Raw genomic sequence first — 27331 nt, 5'->3', positions numbered from 1 at the left:
CCTTCAAGGCTCAGGGGTCCAAGATTATCTTCTGTGTCTGTGTTAATTGGTGTCCCTTTTCTTTGTTGAAGAGGGTCTGTGCAATCCTTCTGCCTGGTCTGCCATCTTGCTGGAACCCCGGCTCCCACTCATAAGGTTTTATGTATTGCCTGATCCTGCACCATTTTTATAAATACATATACATAATTTCATGTTTCTTTATTTATGTTTAATATTCCCTTTGCCTGGGGAATTCTTATAAGCTATTTTGCCTGGTAAATTCCTACTTACCTGTTGTTCTTAGCTGCTGTTCAGTTGATTCTGACTCATGATGATCCTATAGGTTCAGAGTAGAACTGTACTATAGGATTTCAAGACTGTCACCTTTTGGAAGGCAAATCACTTGGCCTGTCTTCACAGGAACTTCTGGTTTAATTTGAACTGCCAACCTATGGGGTTTTAGTTGAACACTTAACCATTTGTGCCACCTATGGATTCTTATCATTTAAGACCAACTAACTCCTGCCAAAATTAATTCTCAGTATTTATGACTAGATATATAAGGGGTGCCCTATTTGTATTCAAGGAGCAAAAGATAAACATAAAAAGATGGCCAAGAAATAAGGTAATGTATACTGAAAGCTGGGAGCTTTGGAAGTGTAGTGCCTAAGGCACCTGACTGCTAACCAGAAGGCTGGCAGTTCAAGCCCCTCAGCCAATCCTCAGAAGAAAGGTTGGGCAATCTACTTCCATAGTGATACTGCCTCGGAAACCCAAGGAGGGGTTGCTATGAGTTGGGTTCTACTCGACAGCACATAACAATAACAACATACTAAAAGCTAAGGGAGCCCTGGTGGCAAAGTGGTTAAAGTGCTCAGTTGCTAACAAAAAAATTGGTGATTTGAACCCACCATCCAGTACGTGGGAGAAAGATGTGACAGTCTACTTCTGTAAAGATTAATAGCCTTAGAAACCCTCTGGGGCGGTTCTACTCTGTCCTATAGGGTCACTACAAGTCAGAAGTGACTCAACAGCAGTGGGTTTGGTTTGGTATACTAAAAGCTAAATGAATAATGTAGGAAGGAAATTAGAGGAAGAATTTGAAAGATCTCGGTGGGATGCTTCAGTTAGGAAAAAATTTCAAAGAACAGGTAGAGTTTGACCTGGACCTTGACAAGGAATGTTCCAAGAAGCAGAGGGAAGACTCATAATTGAACACCTTATATATCAATATGTGATCAAAGTGTAGTTTAGAGAGTGGAGTGAAAAGATCATGGTTTTAGATGGGGCAGTCTATTATTTATCTGTTATGCCAAGATAAGGGATTTGGAGTTTAACCTTTATGAGTGGAGTTTCCAGAAGGTGTGAAACATAGAGATGATTTGATACATAAGAAGCAAGACTAACTTCATAATGTACATCATAGACCTAAGTTTATTTGTATTACTAAAGTTTTGCCAGTTTTGGGGTAAATATAGTATCAAATAGAATAACACTCCAAATCTACTGGTACTCTTCCCCAGGATCTCATCCCTCTGTAATATTTCTGTCATGAGTCAATTTTCTCTGTCCCTCTCCTTGATGGAACAACAAGAAACCATTACTTTCATTGCTACCAATTTCACCAAAACAACTCTGACGCCAATGTTATGCCATAGGTGTTATGTCAGTGCTGTGGTAAGTTATGCAGGCATTAGAGTCCTTGCCACATCAAAGCCATTCACAGAAGTGGGCACTCATTTTACCTTCCTTTTTCTCCACGCACTGAAACTTCTCAGATGGGTCCATGTCTTTAGTGAAAGCCTATGAAAATAGGACTTTCAGCTTCTCTCGTTAGGGCTAAGATTTGTGATCTAGACCAGACTCAAGTACCGTATCTTTGGTAAACATTATCTGGCTTCCAAATACCAGTCATTGCCCAGAATACTTGGCCAAAAAACAAAACAAAACAAAACAGAAAACCACAAATCTTGCTCAAGTTGGCTTCTGCCAACCCTGCTCAGCAATCCATCCGGTGTGCTCAGATGCAGGTATTTACAGAGTGTATTCTTGAGTTTAGTTATGTTCTAACGATTACCTATGCAGAAAGAAAGGTGCAATGTTTACATTTTGGAAACATTGGGTGAGTTGCTACTTGCAAAACTCTGTTATTGTTAGGTGTTGTCAAATCGGTTCAGACTCCTAGTGATCCTTTGTACAACAGAACAAAACATTGCCCTGTCCTGCACCATCCTCACAATTGTTGCCATACTGAAGCCCACTGTTGCAGCCACTGTGTCAGTCCATCTTGCTGAAAGTCTTCCCCTTTATCATTGACCCCCTTCTTTACCAAATATGATATCCTTCCCACAGACTGGTCTCTCCTCACAATAGAACCAAAATATGAGAAGAAAGTCTCACCATCTTCACTTCCAGGGAGTATTTGGCTGAACTTCTTCCAAGACAGATTTGTTTGTTCTTCTGGAAGTCCATAAAATATTCAATATTCTTCATCAATGCTATAAATCAAACACATCAATTCTTCTTTGGACTTCCTTAGTCATTGTTCAGCTTTTTCATGCATATGAGGTAATTGAAAATACTATGGTATTTCAGGCACATTTTACTCTGCAAAGTGATATCTTTACTTTTTAACACTCTTATACAGGTCTCTTATAGCAGATTTGCCCAATGTGATATAACATTTGATTTCTTGACTGCTGCTTTATTGTCATTATTAAGTGCCTCAAGGCTTCTTCACTTTCAGCAAGCAAGATTGTGTCATCTGAATACAGTATGGTATTAATAAGTCCAGTCCTGATACTGTGATCTGCATATAGTCCAGCTTTTTGAATATTTGGTTAGCATTCAGATTTATGGTGAAAAGACACAACCCCAAAACACACTTTTCTTGATTTTAAACCAAACAATATCTCCATGTTCTGTTTGAATGACTGCCTCTTTGTCTATGTACAAGTTCCTCATGAACATACTTAAGTGTTCTGGAATTCTCATTTTTCATAACATTGTCTGTAATTTGTTGTGATGCACACAATCCCATGCCTTTGCATAGTCAATCAAACACAGGAAACATGTATCTAGTATTCTCCACTTTTGGCCAAGATCCATATGACATCAGTAATGATATTCCTTGTTCCATATTCTCTTCTGAATCTGTCTTGAATTTCTGGCCATTCCTTATTGATATACTGGTGTAAACATTTTGAAATGTTTTTATTAAAATTTTGCTTACATGTTACATTAGTGATAGTTTTCGATAATTTCCACATTCTCTTGGGTCATATTTCTTTGGAATGAGCACAAATATGAATTCCTACCAGTCAGTTGGCCAACTAGCCATCTTCCAAATTTTTAGGCATGAACAAGTTAATGCTTACACTGTTGCATCCATTTATTGAAACATCTCAATGAGTATTCCATTGTTTAATGGAGTCTTACTTTTCATCAGCTCCTTAAATGCAGCTCCTTCAATACTATCATTTCTTGATCATATACTACCTCCTAAAATGGTTGAATATTGATCAATTCTGTTTGGTACGATGACCTGGTACCTTCTTCTTTTGATGCTTCCTGTATCGTTCAATACTTTACCTATAGAATCTTTCAATATTGCAACTTGAAGCTTAATTTTTTTTCTTCATTTATTTCAGCTTAAGAAATGCTGAGCATATTGTTCTCTTTTAATTTTGTAACTCCAGTTCTTTGCACATTTCATTGTAATACTTTGCTTTGTTGAGCTGCCCTTTGAATTCTTCTGTTCAGGGCTTTTACTTAATCATTTCTTTCATTCACTTGCTTATTACAGAGCAAGTTTCAAAATCTCTTCTAACATCCATTTTGGTCTTTTTCTTCTTTCCTGTCTTTTTAATGACTTTTAGCTTTCTTCATATATGATATCCTTGATATCATCCCACAAGTTATATGGTCTTTGGTCATTGGTGTTCAACACATCCAATCTATTCCTCAGATGGTCTCTGAATTCAGGTGCTACTTTGGCTCTTGTGGACTTCATTTAATTTTCTTAATCTTCAACATAAACTTGCATATGAGCATGTGATGGTCTATTCCACAGTCACTCCCTGGCATTGTTCTGACTGACGATATTGAGCCTCTCCATCATCTCTTTCCACTTTGTAGTAAATTTGATTCTTATGCATCCCATCTGATGATATCCATGCATAAAACATCCATGTTTAAGTTGTTGAAAACAGATATTTGCACTGAAGACATCATGTGTCTTACAAAATCCTCTTATGTGATTTCCAGCATCATTTCTATCACCAAAGCCATATTTTCCAACTACTAATGTTTCTTATTCTTTTTCCAACTTTTGCATTCCAATTGCCGATAATTATCAATGCATCTTGATTGCAGGTTGGATCTATTTCAGATTGCAGAAGTTGGTAAAAATCTCTAAATACTTCATTTTTGGCTTTAGCGATTGGTGTATAAATTTGAACAGTAATATTACCTATCTTGTGGGCTTATGTGTATTATCCTATCACTGATAGCATTATACTTCAGAATGGATCTAGAAATAATCTTTTTGAAAATAAATGTGACACCATTCCTCTTCAATTTTTCATTCCCAGCATAGTAGACCATATGATTGTCAGATTCAAAATGGCCAATACCAATCCATTTCAGCTGACTAAACCTAGGATATCAATCTTTATGACTACTTCAATCATTTTAGACTACTTCCAATTTTTCTAGATTCATATATTCCACATTCAAATTATTAATGGGTATTTACATTTGTGTTTTCTCATTTTGAGTAGTACTATACCAGCAAATGAAGATCCTGAAAACTTTACTTCATCCACACCATTAAGATTGACTCTACCTTGCCAAGGAAACTCTTCCCCAGTCATATTTTGAGGTCCTTCCAACTTGAGGAACTCATTTTCCAGCCCTATATCAGATATTTCTTTGCTATTCATAAGATTTTCATTGGCCTTTTTTTTTTTTTTTTCCAGAATTGGATGGCCCTTTCCTTCTTCCTAGTCTGTCTTAGTTTGGGAGCTCCATTGAACTATGTCCAGGATGGGTGACTCTGTTGGTATTTGACATACCAGTAGCATAACTTTCAGTCTCATGGTAGCGCACAAGCTACCAAATCATGGCAAAGTGATAGACAAGTGGTGGATGCACTGCTAGCATGACTGTAAAATATTGCAAACATGGGTATGATGTTTCCTTAAAAACTGGAAATAGACATGCCATATGATCCAGCAATCCTTCTACTAGGGATATGTCCTAGTGAAATAAGTGCTGAGACACAAACAGATATATGCACATCCATTTTCATCACAGCATTATTTACAATAGCAAAATGATGGAAACAGAGAAGTGCCCATCTTTGGATGAATGGACAAAGAAATTGGTACATACACAATGGAATACTATGGAATGTTAAAGAATAACAATGGATTTATGAAACACCTTATAACATGGATGAAGCTAAAGGATAATATGTGGTATAAAAATAGTCAATCACAAAAAGACAAATATTGCATGAGATTAAACCGAAAAAAAAAAAAAAAACACCACTGCTGTAGAGTCATATCCAACTCATAGCAACCTCTCCTTGGGTTTCTGAGGTGGTATCACTAAAGAAGTATATTGCCCAACTTTCCTTCCAAGGAGTGGCTGGTGGATCCAAACCACCAGTGTTCTGGTTAGCAGGCAAATGCTTGTGAAAATCAGGAAAACATTTACACACAGAAAGAAACATTCTCTGAAATTTATCAAGGAAGGGAAGGAAGTAGAGTAAACCACTAACTAAACAGTAGGCACTTTTAACTTAGGTGAAGGAATCACAATATACAATAAGGGGGAATTCAATACAAAATGATCAAGACAAAGGAAGACACTAGGATGAGCACAAGAGTTACAGGGAACAAAAATAAATATATCACACACACAATCCTGCTAACAGCAATAATATTAATCTATGACTGATACATAGATAGACCCACAAATTGAACAGGAGTGGGAAAGAGAATAGGCCACACTCATGAATATATATAGGTTTTACAGAAGATATTTCTCTATATAACTGCTTTTATATATGCTGCAAATATAGCTATGAACATAGTAGAGCATACAGGGTGCAAAGTTATGAAAACTTCTTAGCCATAAACTAACACCTTAAACACATGGATTGATGGGACTGGGGGCTCAGGACCATGGTCTCAGGGGACACCAAGATCAATTGGCATAACATGGCCTGCAAAAATCATGTTTTACTTCCTACTTTGATGAGTAGGAACTGAGGTATTAAAAGCTTGTGAGTGACCATTTAATGTACAACTATTTTCTCCCTCCATCCTGAGCAAATAAGAGTGATAGAAATAAAGTGGCAAAAAAACAATTAGGCCAAAGGATTAATTGAGCACATGAACCCCAGCCTCCATGACCATGAGACCAAAAGAATTAGATGGTGCTAAGATACTAGTAGGAGCTCTGGTAGCATAGTGGCTAAAAGCACTTGACTGCTAACCAGAAGGCTGGCGGTTCAAACCCACCAGCCACTCCTCGGAAGGAAGGTTGGGCAATCCTAGTTCTGTAGTGATACTGCCTTGGAAACCCAAGGAGGGGTCGCTGTGAGTCAGGGCCGACTCAACAGCACATAACAACAACAACAACAACAAGAAACTAGTGGGAAGTTCTGGTGGAGTAATGCCTAAAGCATTTGACTGCTAACCAGAAGGCTGGAGGTTCAAACCTACCAGCCACTCCTTGGAAGGACTATTGGACAATCTAATTCCATAGAGATATCACCTCAAAAACTCAAGGAGGGGTCTCTATGAGTCAAATTGACTCAACAGCAGTGAGTTAGATTTTGGTTTTTAAGATACCACTAATGAACTCTTGTAAAGTGTTACAATAGAAAGTCCTGAATAGAGTGGGAGAAAAATATGGAACAAAACACAAAATCATTAAAAAAAAAAAAAAAAAAATCAGATAGATGGAGTCTGATAGAGACTGAGAACCCCCAAGACTTTTGCCCTAGAACACCCTTCAGGCCTGGAACTGGGATCATGCCTGTGGTTCAACTTTCATTCAAATAATAGGCCTAAAAGGAACAACAACACAAAAGAGGTACATACTTCTTAGAACAATCAACCATTCAAGAATAAAGGGGCAAATTGGCCCAGGAATAAAACTCAGAAGGAAGGAAGGGATAGTAAAGAAGGAGAAATGAAAATCTAATCACAGAAAAAAAAAAAAAATGAGACAAGTGCTATTACATTGTGAGGATTGCAATGAAATATATCACAAAATAAAATGTGTATGAATCACTGGAGAAAAAATCAATTTGTTCTGTGATCTTTTACCCAAATCACAATATAAAGTTATTGGAAACAAAACAAAACAAAAACAAGAAGAAAAAACATATTGGGTGAACTTCTGGAAAGATGGCACAATGGACAGACAAGCTACATAGACCCTCTACAACTAAGAAGCGAAAAACCAGTTGAAAGAGATACAGAGAAGATAATCCTATAATCCTGGAACCCTGACATTTGAAGGGAAGGATAAAGAAGTGGATTAAATACCACCTAGTAGGAGAACCCGGGAGATCTGGTAGCATAGTGCTTAAGGTACTTGACTGCTAACCAGAAGGCTGGTGGTTCAAACCCACCAGCCACTCCTCAGAAGGAAGATGGGGCAATCTACTTCCGTAGTGATACTGCCTTGGAAACCGAAGGAGGGGTCGCTATGAGTTGGGTCTGACTCGACAGCACATAACAACAACAACAACAATAGGAGAACTCAGGAGCTCTGGTTGCCGTAGTGCTTAAGGCATTTGACTGCTAACCAGAAGGCTGGCACTTCAAACACATCAGCCACTCCTTGGAAGAATATGGGGCAATCTACTTCTGTAGTGATACTACCTCAGAAACCCAAGGAGGGGTTGCTATAAGTCGGATCTGACTCCACGTCACTGAGTTTGGTTTTGGTTTTGGTTTTGAGTAGGAGAACCTGAATGAAAACAGCGAATAAGAATAATGGATCTGTGGACTGTTGGCTGTCTTGACAATGTGGCCAATTTGAATATTTACAAGTGGAGTTCTGGTCTAAGCAGCAACTTGAGAATAGGCTCTGCTTGCTAAGGAATGTGTGGGCAACTGCACTTGTGGCTGATGATTAGAAAGGAAAACTGTGAATAAGGAGACAAACAGAGCTATGGACTGTTGGTTGTCATGACCATTTTGAATATTTGCTAGTAGCACTCTGATCTCAGCAGAAACCTAAGAATAGGGTTGCTTGCTAAGGACTTCATGGCCATCTGCACTAGAGGTTGATAACTAGAAAGGTGCAATATTCCCCTTGTTACCCTTGTACCCAGGAACCTCTTGGTGAATGGCCCAACCACCTTCTGGACCAGGCAAGAATCTCATTCCTTTATGAGCAAGCAGGAACTGGCTCCAGCACTAGAAGCCCTGTTCCAAGCCACCCTTTGGGCCAATAGGAATTTTCTTCTGAGACTAGATACCCAACATCTAGCCAGCTTTTGACACAGCAGGAACTTTTTTTTTTTTTTCTGGGAACAGGGTCCTACTCTCAGTTACCTTTTGAAATAGAAGGAATTTTGTCTGAAACTAAACACCTATCCCACAGCTACTTTTTGAGCTGTCTGGAACACCTTCTGGAATCAGGTGTTTTGCTCTTAATCACCATTCAGACTGACAGAAACTTTTTTGAGCTCCAGGAGCCTTGCCCCCAGATCTATCTGGATCTAGTCTGAAAGCAAGAAAGAGTCTAAAGTCAGGTGCCCTGTCCACAGTTGCCTTCTGGGTAGATAGGAACTAGCTCCAAGATCAGCTGCCCTGCTCCTAAGAGCATTTTGTGCTGGCAAGAACTTTTGCTGGGTACAGGGGGCCTTCACCAAGTCTCATTTTGGGATGGTAGGAACTTCTTCTGGGCATATGGGCCTTGTGCTCAGTTGCCTTTTGGGACAGCAAGAACCTTTTCTGGGACCAGATGCCCTATCTTCAGCTGCATTTTGAGCAGGCAGGAATTCCTTCTGGTACCAGATGCCTTACTCTCATCACCATTTGGGCTGTCAGGGACATTTTCTTCTGTGTCAACCGGAAATTTTCTGAGATCAGACTCCCTTCTGGACAGGCATGAACTAGTACCAGGACCAGGTGCCCTGTTTCCCACTGACTGCTTGGCCAGCTGAAACAGAGCCTGGGTACCCTGTCCCTCACCCAAATTTATTAAATTTATTTTGTTTGTTTATTTTTAAATTATTCTCTTTTACCTCCCTCTTTCTCCCATTGTCTCTCTCTCTCTCTCTCCTCTCTCTTTCTTTTTCCTCTTTCCTTTCCCAGGTTATTTCTTTCTTTTTTTTTTTTCCTTTTCTGCTTCCCTTTTTTTTTCTTTCTTTTTTTTTTTTCCTTTTCTGCTTCCCTTTTTTTTTCTTTCTTTTTTTTTTTTCCTTTTCTGCTTCCCTTTTTTTTTCTTTCTTTTTTTTTTTTCCTTTTCTGCTTCCATTATTTTTTCTTTCTTTTCTCTTTGTTCTTTCCATGCCTTATTTTTTCTCTGTATTTTCCTTTATTATTTCTTCTGTCTTGCTCTCTTCTCTTATCCTCACTCCCCAGATATTGCATTTCTTTTCTTTTTCTCTTTCTCCTTTTTGTTTGTCTTTTCTTTCTTCTTTAATTTTTTTTTTTAAATTCATTCCTTTTTCTTTTTCCTGAAATTGTTGCTTTATGTTTATGTGGTTTGTGTTTTTCTTATCTTGCTTTTATTTTCATTTTTTGTTTGTTTCTTTGTTCAACTTGGTGGGAGACAGCAACTGTACCCACATGACCCAACCACATTCACACCTTCTGCAGCCCTACCCTCTGAGTGAGGTCCACCACTTAGTTCTGCACCAACTGATCACCGATGAATGGTAGTCCAACTCTCCCTTAACATGAACAGCTGGCAGAGATCTGTGCAAGCACTCATCTCTCATCCTCTATCATATCCAGCAGGAGACAGGTGGTGAGTGCTTCAGTGTTGCCACCTAGTGAATAGAGTAGCACAATATCCCTGCTCACTCAGATATATCAAACCAAACAACAACAACAAAATAAAACCTGGACAAAGAACATCAACATACAATCACCAATTAAATATAAATACAATGACATCACAATGTCTTGGAGACAACTGACCATCCTGTTTCACACAAAGAAGAAAGAATTAGTGAGACTGAAGAGAAATCTCTCAATGCTACTTTGTTAAGGAATCAATCAGAAAAATATCAAAAACAAATAAAGACAGCCTAAGATTCCTATAAAAAACAAAAACAAACTCACTACCATTGAGTTACTTTCAACTCATAGGGACCCCTCCTTGGGTTTCTAAGGCAGTATCTCCACAGAAATAGATTGCCCAGTCCTCCTTCTTAAGAGTGGCTGGTGGGTTTGAACCACCAGTCTTTTGGTTAGCAGTCAGATGCCTTAGTCACTACACCATCAGAGCTCCCAAGATTCATAGGGGACACTAAAGAGCGGAGTAAAAAATTTGTTGGAAGAGAAATTCCCTAATATGATAAAAGATGAGAAGATATCCCTTAAGAATTTCAAAGAACCCCAAACAGGATAGATCTCAAAAGAAATCACCAGAATATATCATAGGCAAAACCAAAGACAAAAAAGAATCCGGAAAGCAGTACAGCTAAAACAAAAAGTTACCCACTAAGGGCAACAAATAAGACTAAGGTCTGATTTCTCAGCTGAAATCATGCAGGTGAGAAGACAATAGGATGACCTTCAAACAAACCAACAAAAATTGGTAGTCAAGAATTATATACCCAGCAATGTTGTCCCTCAAATATTTTGATGAAATTAGGATATATCCAGATAAACAGAAATTAAAGGAAGTTGTTAAAACCAGAGCAACATTATAAGAGATACTAACGGGGTCCTTTGGGAAGAAAACCAACAACAGGAGACAATAGATGACTAATGCATATGATGACATAACCCAGAGACCAATCAAGATAATAGAAGTATCCAAAGTAAAATAAAATTACAAGACAGTAAACAGGAAACTAGATATGTTGATTGGTAAATAAAGACAACTACAACCAAAAGGAATAAATAATGTAGGGACAGAAAATCCCAATGAAAAGGAAGTCAAGACAATTGCAAGATAGAATAGTCTGTTTTAAACTTGGGAAGAAAATAATAAATCACAGGGCAACCTCAAAAATTAATAAACTTTCTCATCAAAATTAAAAAGAGGTGGGAAAAAGAAAAGGGAAAAACATAAATATATAAGTTGTTGTTGTTATGTGCCATCGAGTCAAACCCGACTCATAGCGACCCCTCCTTGGGTTTCCGAGGCAGTATCACTACTGAAGTAGGATTGCCCAACCTTCCTTCCGAGGAGTGGCTGGTGGGTTTGAACCGCCAGCCAATACATATAAGAGGAGGGACAAAATATTTACTAAATACTAAAATAATAGCAGTGAATAAAATGATAAGAAAACTTATAAAAAATGAGCTTCTCCTGGTTCTTACTTCTTTAGGATATAAACCCAGTAATGTAATTGCTGGGTCAAATGGTATTTCTAATTCCAACTTTTTAAGGAATTACCATACTGCTTTGCATGTGGTTGTATCATTTGACAGTCCCACCAGAAGTGTAAGAGAGTCCCCAAAATCTCCAAATCCTCTCCAGCATTTGTTATTTTCCATCTTGTTGAATTTTGCTCTGTGCTGGGGCAAGATGGTATCTCATTGTTGCTTTGAGTTGCATCTCTCTAATGGCTAATGATTGTGAACATTTCTTCATTTGTTTGTTGGCCGCCTGAATATCCTCTTTGGTGAAGTGTCTATTCATGTCTTCTGCCCATTTTTTAAATTGGATTATTTGTCTTTTTGTTATTGAGGTTTTGGGGTTTTCTATAAATTATAGAGATAAATGCCTTTCCAGATATGTCATTGCCAAATATTTTTTCCTAATCTATTGTTGTTGTTAGGTGTGGTTGAGTTGTCTCCAACTCATAGCAACCCCATGTACAGCAGAATGAAACACTGCCCAGTCCTGTGCCTGCTCTATGATCCTTGCTATACCTGAGCCCATCGTTGTAGCCACTGTGTCAATCCATCTTGTTGAGGGCCTTCCCCTCTTTTGTTGACCCTCGACTTTACCAAGCATGATATCCTTCTCCAGGGAATGATCCTTTCTGACAACATGACCAAAGTAGGTGAGAACTCTGGCCATTCTCGCTTACAAAGAGCATTCCAGCTGCACTTCTTCCACAACAGATTTGTTAGTGCTTTTAGCAATCCATGGTACTCTTAGCATTCTTTGCCAGCACCACAACTCAGAAGAATGGACTCTTCTTTGGTCTTCCTTATTCATTGTTCAGCTCTCGCATGCAAGGAGGCGATGGAAAATAACATGGCTTGTGTCAGGTGCACCTCAGTCCTCAAGGAGACATCTTTGCTCTTCAGCACTTGGAAGAGGTCTTTTGCAGCTGATTTGCCCAGTGCTATACATCATCTGCTATCTTTACTGCTGCTTCCGTTGGTGTTGACTGTTGTTGTTATGTGCCGTCAAGTTGGACCCAACTCATAGTGATCCCTCCTTGGTTTTCCGAGGCAGTATCACTACGGAAGCAGATTGCCCCATCTTCCTTCCGAGGAGTGGTGTTGTAGAACCAAGTAATATGAAGTCTTTGACAACTTCAATCTTTTCTCCGTTTATCATGATGCTGTTTATTGGTCCACTTGTGAGGGTATATGTTTCTTTATATTGAGGTGTAATCCATACTGCAGACTTTGTTCTTCAATCTTCATTAGCAAGTGCTTCAAGTCATTCTCACTTTCAGGAAGCAAAGATGTGTCATCAGCATATCACAGGTTGTTAAAGAGTCTTCCTCCAATCCTGATATCTCATTCTTCTTCATATAGTCCCGCTTCTACAATTATTTGCTCAGCATACAAGATGAATAACTATGGTGAAAGGATACAACACTGACACACTCCCTTCTTGATTTTAAACCATGCAATGTGCCTTTGTTATGTTTGAACCACAGCCTCCTGGTCTACATAGAGGTTCCTTATGAGTACAATTAAGTGTTCTGGAATTCCCATTCTTCTCAGTGTTATCCATAATTTATTATGATCCATACACTCAAAAGCTTTTGCATAGTCAATAAAACACAAGTAAACATCTTTCTGTTATTCTTTGCCTTAAGCCAAGATCCATCTGACATCAGCAATGATATCCCTTGTTCCATGTCCTCTTCTGAATCCAGCTTGCGTTTCTGGAAGTTCCCTGTTAATATACTACTGGAACTGTTTTTGAATTATCTTCAGTAAGATTTTACTAGTGTGCGATATTAATGCTATTGTTTGATAATTTCACTCTGTGGGATCACCTTTCTTTGGAATGGGTACAAATATGGATCTCTTCCAGTCAGCTCGCTAGATAGCTGTCTTCCAAATCTCCTGGCTTAGCCCAGTTACTAGGTTCTCTTTTGCCTCTTTAGGAGAAGTCTTTGGAAGCACATAAAAATTTAATTTTTAGAAGGTCCCATTCATTTAGTTTATCTTCTGCTGTTCATGCATTTTGGTTTATGCTTGATAGTCTATTTATACCATATATTAGGGCCCCTAAATTTTCCCCTAGTTTTTTCTTGAGGAACTTTATAGTTTTAGGTTTCACTTGAAATCTTTGATCCATCTGGAGTTAGCTTTTGTGTATGGTGTCAGGTACAGATCTTGTTTCAGTTTTTGCAAATGGATATCCAGTTTTGACAGCACCATTTGTTAAACAGACAATCTCTTCCCCATTTCATGGATTTCAGCCTTTTGTCAAATATCAGCTGAGCATGTTGTTATGTGCCATTGAGTCGGACCCGACTCATAGTGACCCCTCCTTGGGTTTCCGAGACAGTATCGCTAAGGAAGTAGATTGCCCCATCTTCCTTCCGAGAAGTGGCTGGTGGGTTTGAACCGCCAGCCTTCTGGTTAGAAGTCTAGTGATTTAGCCACTATGCTACCAGAGCTCCTCTATGGATCTATTTCTGGGTTCTCAATTCTATTCCACTGGTCTACATGTCTGTCATTGTACTAATACCAAGCAGTTTTGACTACTGTGGCTGTATAGTAGGTTTTGAGATCCAGCAGTGTAGGACTTCCTACGTTGTTGTTCTTCTTCAATAGTGCTTTGTTTGTCTGAAGTCTCTTTCCTTTCCATAAAAAGTTAGTGATTTTTTTTTTTTTTTTCCATTTCCTTAAAGAATGTTGATGGGCTCTGGATTGGGATTGTATTGATTGTACTTTGGGTGCAATTGATATTTTCACAAATTTCTATCTTCCTATTCACAATCCATTTATGTAGATCTCTTATGGTTTCTGGAAGTAGTGTTTTGTAGTTTGTACAGATCTCTTGTGTCCCTGGTAAGATTTATTCCCAAGTATTTTATTTTTTTGGGGGTAGCTATTGTAAATGATATTGATTTCCTTATTTCTTTTTCAACAATCTCTTTGCTGGGGTAGAGGAATCCAGCTGATTTTTGTATGTTGATCTTGTATCCCATCAGTATTCTAAATGTCTCAATTAGTTCAAGTAGATTTTTTCTGAGTCTTTTGGGTTTTATACTTATAAGATTATTTCATCAGCAAGCTCCTTACCAATTTGAAATACTTTCATTTCCTTTTCTTCCCTTTATTGCCCTGGCTAGCACTTCCACTACAATATTGAATAGGAGTGGTGATAGTGGGCATCCTTGTCTGGTTCCTTTTGCAAGGGGAATGGTTTCAGTCTCTCTCCATTGAGAATAATGTTGGCTGTTGGTTTTGCACATATGCCCTTTACTATATTGAGGAATGTTCCTTCCATTCCTATTTTGCTGAGAGTTTTTATCAGGAATGGGTTTTGGATTTTATCAAATGCCTTTTCTGCATAGATTGACATGATCATGTAGTTCTATTCCTTTGTTTCATTCATGTGATGAATGACATTGATTGTTTTTCTAATGTTGAACTGTCCCTGCATATGTGATATGAGCCCCACTTGATCATAATGTTTTTTTTTTTTTTTGATAGGCTGTTGGAGTCTCTTGGCTAGGATTTGTTGAGAATTTTTCCATCTATATTCATGAGGAATATTGGTCTGTAGTTTTTCTTTTTAGTGATGTCCTTTGCCTGGTTTTGGTATCAAGTTTATGCTTGTTTCATGAAATGAATTTGGGAGGATTCCATTATTTTCTGTGTTCTAAATACTTTGAGTAAGATTGGTGTCAGTTCTTCTTCCATCTGGAGCAGGTCTTTTTTTGTTGTTGTTGTTGGCAATTTTTTTTTTTTTTTAATGTCCTGTACATTCTCTTCTTTTGTTATGGGTCTGTTAAACTTTTCCACCTGAGTCTGTGTTAGTTTAGGTAAATAATGTGTTTCTAGAAATCTGTCCATTTCTTCTACATTTTCAAATTTTTTGGAGTACAGTTCTTCATAGTATCCTGAGGATCCTTTTTATTTCAGTTGTTTCTGTTGTAATGTCACCCAATTTGTTTCTTATTCATGTTATTTGTATTCTCCCCCTCTTTTGTTAAATTTGCAGGTAATTTGTCAATTTTATTCATCATTTCAAAAAAAAAAAAACAACTTCTAGTCTTGTTCATTTTTTCTATTGTATTTTTATTTTCTATTTCCTTTATTTCTGCTCGAATCTTTATTATTTCTTTTATTCAGATGACTGTAGGCTTTTTTTGTTGGTCTTTATCTATTGTGGAGGATGTTGGTTTAAGGTGATTTGGGCTCTCTCTTCTTTTTGATGTGTGTATTTATTGCTATAAATTGACCTCTGATAACTGCTTTTGCTGTCCCCCAAAGATTTTGATATATTGTGTTTTCATTCTCATTTGATTCAGGGAATTTTTCAATTTCACTTTTTATTTCTTCAATTACCCAGTCATTTTAAGGAGGGTGTTGTTTAGTTTCCATGTGTTTGCTCTTTTTCTGTTTGTCTTTCTATTGTTGATTTCTAATTTGATAGTATTGTGATCTGAGAAGATGCTTTGCAGTATTTCAATGTTTTTAAATTTATGAAGCCTTGCTTTATGGCCTAACATATCTTCTATCATGGTAAATGTTTCATGTGTACTGGAAAAGAATGCATATTGTGCTGTTCTTGGGTGAAGTGCTCTGTAGATGTCTATAAGGTCAAGTTAGTGGATTGTATTGTTTAGCTCTTCTCCATCTTTGTTAAGCTTCTTTCCAGTTAATCTATCTCTTATTGAAAGTGGTGTATTAAAGTCTCCCACTATGACTGTGGAGTCATCTACTTGCCTTCTCAACTCCTTTAGAGTCTGGCTTATATAGTTCAGGGTTCTTTCATTGAGTCCATAGATATTTATTATTGTTATGTCTTCTTGTTCAATTGATCCTTTAATCATTATATAATGTCCTTCCTTGTCTCATATGGTGGTTTTGTTTTAAAGTAAATTTTATCAGAAATTAATATTGCCACTACTGCTCTATTTTGATTGCCTTTTGCCTGATATATCTTTTTTCAATCTTTGATATTTAGTCTGTTTTTGTCTTTGTTTCTAAGATGTGTCTCTTGTAGGCAGCATACTGATGGGATATGTTTTCTTATCCAGTCTGGAACTCTTCATCTCTTGAGTAGTGCATTTATTCCATTGACATTCAGTGTAATTATCTACAAGTATGAATTTATTGCTGTCAGTTTGAAATGTCTCTTTTTTCATGATGTTCCTGGTTTCTTCGTTCCATATAATTTTCTGTGATGAGCTCATTATGTTTATGATTCATGTTATCATGTCTTTCACTGCTGTTGTTTTCATATTTGCTAAACATTTGTGTGTGTCCTCCTTTTAATTGTGATGTGAATATTTGTCATTTTCTCTGTGGTTACCCTGTGATTTATAATTTTCTCCCTGCATTTAGAACAGTCCATTCTATCTTGCAAGTCTCTTGACTTTCTCCTATTTACAAGTTCTGAAACTACACTATTTTCCCCCTCTTTTTGGTATGTAGTTGTCCTCATTGGCCCATTGATGTCTCTGGTTCACTGTTTACAATTTTGTAAGTTTTTTTTTTCCTTTAGCTACTTTCATAACTGTTTTTTTTGTGGGTTATGTCATAATATGTATTAATGTGTAAGTTGTTGTTTGCTATTATTGTTTCTCTGTCCTAATGACTCTCTTTATGTAAGGCTGATGTGGATTTAACAAATTCCCTTAATTTCTGCTTATCTGGAAATATCCTAATATCATCATCATATTTGAAGGACAATATTACTGGGTATATCAGGAGGTGGCATGTGATCTAGAATTAATGGTACTGAAGGAGGAAGTTGAAGCTGCAATAACAGAATTGGTGAAGAACAAAGCTCTGGGAATTGACACAATTCCCATTGAGATATTTCAACAAACAGATGGTGCACTAGAGGCACTCACTCAGTTATGTCAAGAGATTTGGAAGACAGCTACCTGGCCAACTGACTGGAAGAGATCCATATTTGTACCCATTCCAAAAAAAGGTGATCCCACAGATTGTGAAAATTATAGAACAACATCATTAATATTGCACACTAGTAAGATCTTACTGAAAATAATTCAAAAACATTTGCAGCAGTATATTGACAGAGAACTTCCAGAGGGGCAAGCTGGATTCAGAAGAGGACATGGAACAAGGGATATTATAGCTGCTGTCAGAGGGATCTTGGTCAAGGCAAAGAATACCAAAAAGATGTTTACTTGTGTTTTATTGACTATGCAAAGGAGTTTGATTGTGTGGATCATGACAAATTATGGATAACTTTGGGAAGAATGGGAATTCCTAAACACTTGATTGTAGTCATGAGGAACCTGTACCTTGACAAGGAGGCTGTGATTTGAATGGAACAAGGGGACACTGCATGGTTTAAAATAAGGAATGCAGTGTGTCAGAGTTGTATCCTTTCCTCATACTTATTCAATCTATATGCTGAGCAAATAATCTGAGAAGCTGGACTATATGAAGAAAAACATGGCATCAGGATTGGAGGAAGAATCATTAACAACCTGAGATATGCAGATGATACAACTTTGCTTGCTGAAAGTGAGGATGACTTGAGGAACTTACTGATGAAGATTGAGGAACACAGTCTGCAGTTATGGATTACATCTCAATATAAAGAAGACAAAAATCCTCACAAGTGGACCAATAAGCAGCATCATGATAAATGGAGAAAAAATTGAGGCTGTCAAAGAATTCATGTTGCTTGGTTCTACAATTGAGGCCAAAGGAAGCAGCCATCAGGGCATTAGACGATGTGTAGCATTGGGTAGATCAGCTGCAAAGGAACTCTTTCAAATACTGAGGAGCAAGGATGTCTCCTTGAGGACTGAGGTGCACCTGACACAGGCCATGATGTTTCCAATTGCCTCGTATGCATATGAGAGCTGGACAATGAATAAGGAAGACCGAAGAAGAGTTGATGCTCTTGAGTTGTGGTGCTGGCAAAGAATGCTGAAGGTACCATGGACTGGCAAAAGAACCAACAGATCCATCCTGGAAGAAGTGTAGCCGAGATGCTCCTTGGAAGCAAGGATGGCCAGACTTCATCTCACCTACTTTGGTCATGTTGTCAGAGGGAATCCTTCTTTGGAGAAGGATGTCATGCTTGGTAAGGTGGAGGGTCAATGAAAGAAGGGAAGACCTTTGACGAGATAGATTGACATGGTGGCTGCAACAATGGGCTCAAATATAGCAAGGATAATGAAGCTCATGCGGGATCGGGTGGTGTTTCATTCTGCTGTGCATGGGGTCGCTATGAGTCAGAAGTGACTTGATGGCACCTAACAACAAAAACAATATAATTCTTGCTGGAAATTTTTCTCTTTCAGGGTTTTATATATACCATCCCATAACTTTCTCATCTGCATAGTTTCTACTGAGATATCGGAGCTTAATCTTATTGGTTGCCCTTTGTAAGTAACTTTTCATTTTTTTCCCATGCTGCTTTCAAGATTTTTTTTTTTCCTGTCTTCGGTTTTGTTGAGTTTGCCTATGCTATGTCTTGGTGATTTTCTTTTGGCCTCTATCCTGTTTCAATATATATCATGTTTGGATATCATTGGACTCTTTGAATAGATATATTTTCAGTTTTCATCATATCAGGGAAGTTCTCTTCTAACAAATCTTGGGCAATTTTCTAAGTGGTTTCCTTTTTCTCTTCCTATTCTGGAATTCTGATTACATGTGGGTTACTCCATTTGATGGTATCCCACATGAATCTTAGGCTTTCTTCATTTTGTTTTGATCTTTTCCTGATTGATCCCTTTCCAAGGAAGTACTTAGATATTTCTTTTCAATCTCATTCAACCTGTCTTCAGTGATTTGATTCTATTCCTTTGCCCTTTCAATGTGTTATGTATTTCTGAAAATTTAGTATTAATCTGGATATCTATCTGTAGATTTTGTATCATTTCTAATTTTTCATTTATTTTGTCATTTTTTTCTTATATTTTCTTCTAAAATTGTTCTAGAGTTTTCTCTGTGTTTTCCTTAACTTTCTCAGCATTTTCCTTGATATGTCTCTCAATCCATTGAAGATATTTAAATATAATTCTTTTGAGTTCGTGATCAGGGAGTTCCAATACTGCTTCTTCCTTAGGGATGTGTTCTTGTCTGTATCCTGGTCCTTTGTTTCTACTGCTTTATCTTGCCTCTTATATGGCTGTAATGGTCTGTTGTCTTCAAGACGTTGTGACTTTGTTGTATTTATATTTATTTGGTGACTCTATGTTGGTGTGTTTGTCCAAGATTTTTTTTTTTTTTGTATGTATCTGAATAAGCAGAGTACTGTGCTCCTCTATTTGTTAAGTGGTAACACACACTCACCATCTGTCTCCTGGTGGGTGTGATTGAGAATAAGAGTGGCTGCACAGATCTCTGTTAACTGTTTATGAAGAACTGGTAAGGGTGAGTCAGGCTTGTATTGGTGGTTGTATACCACTGGCCAGTTGGCACGGAAGGCAGTGCTGGCTGTCACTCAGTAAGTGAGGCTGTAGGAGGTGCAGTATGGTTAGTTCATATGAGCACCGTTGCTGTCTCTTACTCAGAGAAAAACAACAATCAAAAAACCACCAAAAAATAAAAACAAGAGGATAATAAAAAGACACTGCATAAGCTCACAGAAACAATCACCAAAAAGAGGGGGGAAATCAAGGAAAGGCATTAAATGAGAGAATAGAAAAACAGAAAAAAGAAAGCAAAACAACAACAACAACAAAAACCCCACAATATCTGGGGAGGGGGGAATAAGAGAAAAGAGGTAATGTAAGAAAATAATGAAGAAAAAAATGGGGAAAAAAATAAAAAGAAAATAAAGAAATGAGGAGATTGACAAGAAAGAGAAAAAGGGAAACCAGGAAAAGGGAAGAGAGAAAAAGCTAAAAACTAGAACCTGGGAAAAAAGTATGAAAATAAAAAGGAAGAAGAAAAAAAAATTTCTGAGGAAGGGGGCAGGGCAGGGTACCCAGGCTTGTCAGAGCACACAGAGTGTGATGGAATTTCTGCTGGCCTAGAAGGTGGGTGGGGATGAGGTATGGCTGTACATTCATTCACCAACAGGATATGGAGTATAAAAGTAATAAGGTGAATAGTGCACCTTTCTGGTCCTCCATCTCTGGTATGTTTGTGATACCCCAACAGTGGAGCTGATTCTTAGGTCCCTAGAATCTGAGAGAACACTGTTGCTTTAACGTCCTAAATGGTTGAACTGCTTGTAAACATTCAAAATGGCTGTACCCTCTGGACTGCCAGAAGTCCACAGCTCAGTTTGTCTGCCTCCTTGTTATTTCCCTTTTTATTTATCAGCTACCAGTGTAGTCCCCCATGCATCCCTTGGTGAGCAGGGCCGAGTTTTAGGTTAATTCTTAGGTCCTAACACCACTTAGAAATATCCAAACTGTCAGTGCTGTCAGGATTGCTGGCAGTCTTCAACTCCATTTGTCTCCTCTTTTCTCTGTTTTCATGCAGGTTCTTCTACTACTGGGGTTTAGTCCACTTCCTTATTTTCCTTTCAAAACTCAGGGCTCCAGGATTATCTTCTGCATCTGTGTCAGTTGGTTCCTCTTTTCTTTGTTGAACAGGGTCTGTATAATCTGTCTGCCTATTCTGCCACCTACCTGGAACTCTTAAGATTTTATCTAGTGATTGACCTTTCCTGATGATGTCCAAAATAAACATTATGAAACCTTGGAATTCAAACTTCTAAGAAGCATTCTGATTTTATTTATTTATTAACATTGATTTGTTCACCTTTCTTGTAATCCATGATACATGGTACATGACAGTCCTTGAAATGGACAGGGGGACTCATCTGAGTTCTGAGTTATTTGATTATGAGAAGTAAAGGACAGAAAGGCTATGAAGATGGATCGGGTTTTGAGACTAGAGAAAAGGGGATTTCTTTTTAATAAAAGAGGAAACTCTAGAAATAGGTTTTAGAGCACAAAGCGAATATGTTGAATTTGAAGTGATGGCAAGACTTAAAAGATGTTCAGGAATACCAACCTGGAACACCAGTTAAAGGCTGAGTCATGACGTGTACTTATAAATCATTTGCATGCAGATGTCAAATAACATGGAGAGAAAGGAAAGAGAACAGATGATAGAGGACAGAATATTGGGTGCTGGGGATATAGCAATGAACAAAATAACCAAGTGCCTTTCCTTCATAAAGATTGTGGCTGGTGTGAAATGGGGTGAAAATGATTGGATAAGAGAAGACAGTCAGAGGAGACAAGAGCTGGAAGGAATGTGTGCAAGAAGGACTGGATATAAGAAAGAAGCATAAGGGTAAAGACCTCAAGGCTTAGATCAAGCAGAACAGATTTCAGTCATGTCTCACCCACTTTGTAGAAGGTAACATTTCAGTCAAGTTACCTAATGTCACTGAACTGCAGACAATTTCTCATTTATCTAAGTGGAATTATATTTATTTTATTATGTGGATTAGAGAAAAAAAATGTCAGCTGTTGTTTTAGGCATCTAGGGCTACTGAAACAGAGATATAACAGTAGATGGTTTTAAAGAACAGAAATTTATTTTCTCACAGTCAGGAGACCAGAAGTCTGAATTCAGGGAACTGTCTCTAAAGGAAGGCTCTCTCTGTCAGCTCTGGAGGGAGATTCTCATGGCACAGTTGGTAAAGAATTTGGCTGCAAACCAGAAGATCAGTAGTTCAAACCCACCAGCTGCTCCATGGGAGGAAAATGAGGCAATCTACTTCTGCAAAGATTTACAGCTTTGGTAACCCAATGAGTGTCACTATGAGTCAGAATCTACTTGATGGAAGTGAGTTTTTCAGATTCAGTAGCCCTGTTATTCCTCAATTATTTGGCTATGCTCACATGGAATCTATCTTCACTTGTTTTATACTTCTTGTCTTTGTGTCAGTGCTGCTCCTGAAAGCTCAGAAGTCATTAGGTTTAGGATACATCGTACACTGACCTGTCTGCTTTAACATACTAAAGAAAATCATATTTCCAAATGGGAATACATTCACAGATATAGGGAATCGGATTCTAACATTTATCTTTGGGAGGCAAAATTCAATTGAAAACAAGTGTCTTTCTCATTGTAAACTTTCTAACCATATTAATCTTTCTTTTGTATAGTTTTCTTCCACTTTCATTACTGATGAATATAAGAGAGAAAGAACATATATATAGCTTAACATTTTTGGCTTAGCAGACTAACCATTGCTTATAGTCTGCATTCTAAAATTACCATTGAGGCCTACAAGGATGTTCATTCTGATCTTTTCAACCCCATTTTCTACCACCCTTTGTACGTGTATGTGTGTGTGTTTACTGGTCTTCATACAGTGATTTTTGCATGTGCAATTACAACTGGAATTTTCTTTATCCTTCCAATTCCCAGTTGCTTAGTTAATTCAGATTCCTCCTTCAATTCCTCAGGACATCTGGACCTCTCAGACAAGATCAGCCTAGGCAGTTGTGTTCTCTCTTAAAGTCAAATTCACTTTTGCAGTATCTTTTACTGTTGTTACAAAATAATTAGCAGTGTAATTAGTAAATAAATGTATACATCCCCAAAAGGACTATAACCTCCAGAACTATTATGTGCTCTAGTTAGCTTGATGCATGGCCACAGAACAGATGCTCACCCTATGCCTGTTGCATCAGTGAGTGAATGACACATAGTAGATGCCTGATAAATAATTGTTGGATAAATTAGTGAAACATAGGATTAACACATCAAAATAATGCCAGTACATAAGTACAGTCTAAATTCTATCTCTAGTCAGAAGCAGAAGGGTGGATTAAAAAAAGTAATAGCTCATACTTCACATCAATAACCTACACATTTAGGGCTGTGCCATACAGACAATTCCTTCTAATTATAATTTTGTATGTGTCTATCACCCACAACCTACTTCTGAAAACAATTAGCCATTGAAAACACTTTGGAGCAAAATTCTACCCTGACACACGTAAGGTCACCGTGAGTTGAGGTCAACTTATCACCACACTAAAGTATACTACAAAGTCAATTAAGTGAATTTTTATAAATCATTCTGTAGTGTGAAGAGAATGTGCCTGAGAAGCAGATAGACCTGGGTCAAAACTGTGGCTCTGCCATTTATTATTTATGTGACTTTGGTCAAGACGCTAATATGATCTTGGCCTCACCTTCATATCTTGTTATGTGGTTGCAGTGGGAGTTAAGTGACATAAACTAGATTAAAATTTAGCAGAGTTGGGAACAATTGTTCAGAAAATGATACTTTTCTGTTTTGTTCCTCTACTTTTCAATTAAAATAATCTATTTTAGAGTATTCTTCTGTTTTGTTGTTCCTGTTTCTCTTTTCCTGTCATTTCTTTTCCAAATCCATGTCTCTGTAATGCTCTCATAAGTTTAAAAATGGCTTCTTACTAATTTGTGCAATGTAAGTAACTATGTGAGTTTTTCTTCCAGAATAACAATAACTCTATGTAATTTGGGTCAATGACCTAATGCATCAATTATTTATTTATTACAAATTTAGTGTATTTATTAATTAATTTATATTTAATCAATGAATCAGGTAAACAGAGGGGTTAGGACATGAGAAACAATCAGAAATCAAAGTTATAAAACCATTTCTTAGGGAAGAATGTTTTTATGCTTGTGAACTTGTGAAATCCCAAGCTGGAGACAGAAAACTCATTGATCCATCGAAACTAAATATTGTTAATGAAGAACGTATTTAACAAATTGTACCTCAGTATTACTCAAAGGTAGGCTTTCTTTCTTCTTTATATTTGTACTTCCAATGCCTAAAGCAATGTACAGCCATTGTTAGATATACTCAATACAAGTTTGTGAAAGTAAACAAATTTCATGACACTACTATATTACAAGTGTTAAAAGGGTATTCTGATGGCATAGTGCCTGAGGCAGTTGATTGCTAAGCAGAAGGCTGATGGTTCAAACCCCCATCCACTCCTCAGAAGGAAGACTAGACAATTTACTTCTGTAGACATACTGCCTTGGAAACCCAAGGAGGGGTCACTGCATTGGAATTGACTTGGCGGCAGTGAGTTTTTTTTTTTTTTTTTTTAAAGGATGCAGGGGCAGCATCAGCTGTCCTCCTCTAACTTCACAAGGGGGAAGAAAGAGCAAGGTCAACAGCCGAAGGCTAATTCCTATGAAGTTGAGGTCAGACATGCTGCCATCCTCCAACTTTCTTGCCAATGCTAATACCAACTGTCTCTTCCATAGTTCTCTTTACGTCTCTGCTATTTTTGATAATTCATTGCAATGGCCATGCAGAACTCACAGAAAATACTCATGATTATGTTTTTTTTTTTTTTTTTAGGGAATTAACAGGTTATATTTCAGGATCAGAAAGGACTCAGGATACAGTTCTTTGATGAAGATGCCTCCCTTCAGCCATGCCCATATGGAAGCCTCTCTTTGGCCCTAGGGCTCTTGGCCTATTCTCTACTTTGCTCAGGCAATTGTTACAAAGCCCTTTTAGCTCTACTGATAGGTACTCAGAGAAGTAACCCACTCTGCCAGCAAGCCTTCTGTTTAAAGGCACTCAGCTTTCTCACTCCATGAGCCAGGAAGCCCAATACTCTTTGTTCTGTTGCCTATGGTCATGGTTTCTCTGTCACTGTCTCTTGTCATCTCTCACCCTCAGCAAAGTGTTACAACTCTCCCTCTTCTGGATTCAGGAAGTTCAACACAGGGATCTTCAGTCTATAAGATTCACTATACTCAGGGCTCATCTTCCTGGACGGTAGAGAGATTATACTTTCCACTTCTAGGGTGGATCATTTTAAGTCTGGCAGAATAGTAAAACTGACCAGTCCCCATGTTAGGGTTTCATATACCTTATTTCCATGACTCACCTTCACAAAAGTGCCATGTACCTTATTTACATTATTAACAAGCTATCCAGTCTCCTTTATGGGCCACAAGCACTTCATATTTGCATGTTTTCACCCAGTCATGTGGTGGGATTCACAAAGGCCATGGCTAGAGAATTTCTATTAAGTAACTCACTGCACCACATAAAGATTTGCTTATGTGACTTTATTTTGTAAGTTGATTACTTTTCTTTTATAAAAACTAGAATTATGAATGGCTGAAGTTAGATATATTTTACATAATCTTCCCAATTAATTAATACATCCCACATGTGCTTAAGAATTAACACATTGGGTTCACATCTCTAGAATTAACACACTCTGTTTCCACCTCCTTTGACCACAGATGAAATGCTTTCATTAATTAAGCTTCAAAACATAGCCCTTATTATAAGCAACAATGCATTTTTTTCAATGAGAAAAGTTGATTTGAAACCGTGAAATTAGATAGTTTGATTAAGTGAGCCAAATTCCAATGAGGAATAGAGTACACCCTTGATATGTGTGAGCAATGCATCCATGGTCTCAGATTCATGAAAACCACTACAGACAACTTAATAATGGCAAATTTATGAACACCACTAACTACACCAAAACACTCTAGTATTCTAGGTAACAACAGCTACCATTTGGGCAATTATGTTGGGCTCCCATTGTGTTAAGTGCTTTGCATGTGTTTCTTCATTCAATCCTCCCAACAGTTCTTTGAGCTACATATTATTAGATTGAATTAAAGAGAAAATTGCATCTTTATCACTGAGCTTTATAAAAAACTTTTCCATTTGCCCTCCATTTTTATTACTTCCCAGACTAGTAATACCTCTAATAAATTTGGGCTAATGAGCTAATGATTTAACTTACTGAGTTAACTAAAACCAAGAAAAAAAAACAAACTCACTGTCATTGAGTCAATTCTGACTCATAGCCACTCCTCCTCAGGTTTCTGAGGTGGTGTCTCTACAGAAGTAGATTGCCCAGTCTTCCTTCCAAGGTTTGAACCACCAGCCATTTGATTATCAGTCAAGTTCCTTGGGCACTATGCCACCAGAGCTCCTGAGTTAACTAAAGTTTTAAGTAATTAATTAGCTTAATTTATTAATTACTATCAATACAGAATCATCAGTGGCTACAATGAATGTGAATAGAATGAGACTGAGATAGGGTTACTAAGATATCTCAAAATATTTTTGAATGGTACTAAATGCATAAATCTAGAGTATAATTCCGATGTTAAGATGGAATCAAGATTAGAATATCAAAAAAAAAAAAAAAAACTAATGAGGAAACGTCTTGAGAAAAACACATTATTAGACTGTGCATTTCACAAGAACTATATCTGTCATTCCATATTTCATACTCAAAGCCTAGCCCAGTATCTGGAACTTAAGGGAAACTTAATATATCATTGTTGTACTAAATCAAACTATGAATGCCTCTATTGTAATCAGCCCATTTTATAGACAGCAGTTACAGATTTTCAGTCACATATAGGTTTGTGAAAAATAGAACTTATTTTTCCCTATAAGGCACTTGACTACTAACCAGAAGGCTGGAGGTTCAAACCCACCAGCTGCTCCTCAGAAGGCAGGTTGGGCAATCTACTTCTGTAGTGATACTGCCTCAGAAACCCAAGGAAAGGTCGCTATGAGTCAGGGTGGACTCGATGACACGCAACAAAAACAACAACAACAACAACAACTAATATCTAAGTTTCTGTCTAGAGCCTCCATTCTGCCTATTAGCAAGACACTTAATTTAGTTCAGGAGAACTCAGTCAAGTTTAGTGATTCCTCTTCAGTTATTTCTTACTGTCGTGGAGTTGAATCCAACTCAAAGAGATCCCTCCTTGGGTTTCCGAGGAGATATCACTATTATATATATTATATATATATATATATATATAATATATATATATATATATAATATATATATATA

This window comes from Orycteropus afer, unplaced genomic scaffold (genome assembly GCF_000298275.1).
Source record: "Orycteropus afer afer isolate SDZICR_OR568_19922 unplaced genomic scaffold, OryAfe1.0 scaffold00004, whole genome shotgun sequence".
NCBI classification, from domain to species: Eukaryota; Metazoa; Chordata; class Mammalia; order Tubulidentata; family Orycteropodidae; genus Orycteropus; species Orycteropus afer.
This window is presented reverse-complemented; position numbering follows the sequence as displayed.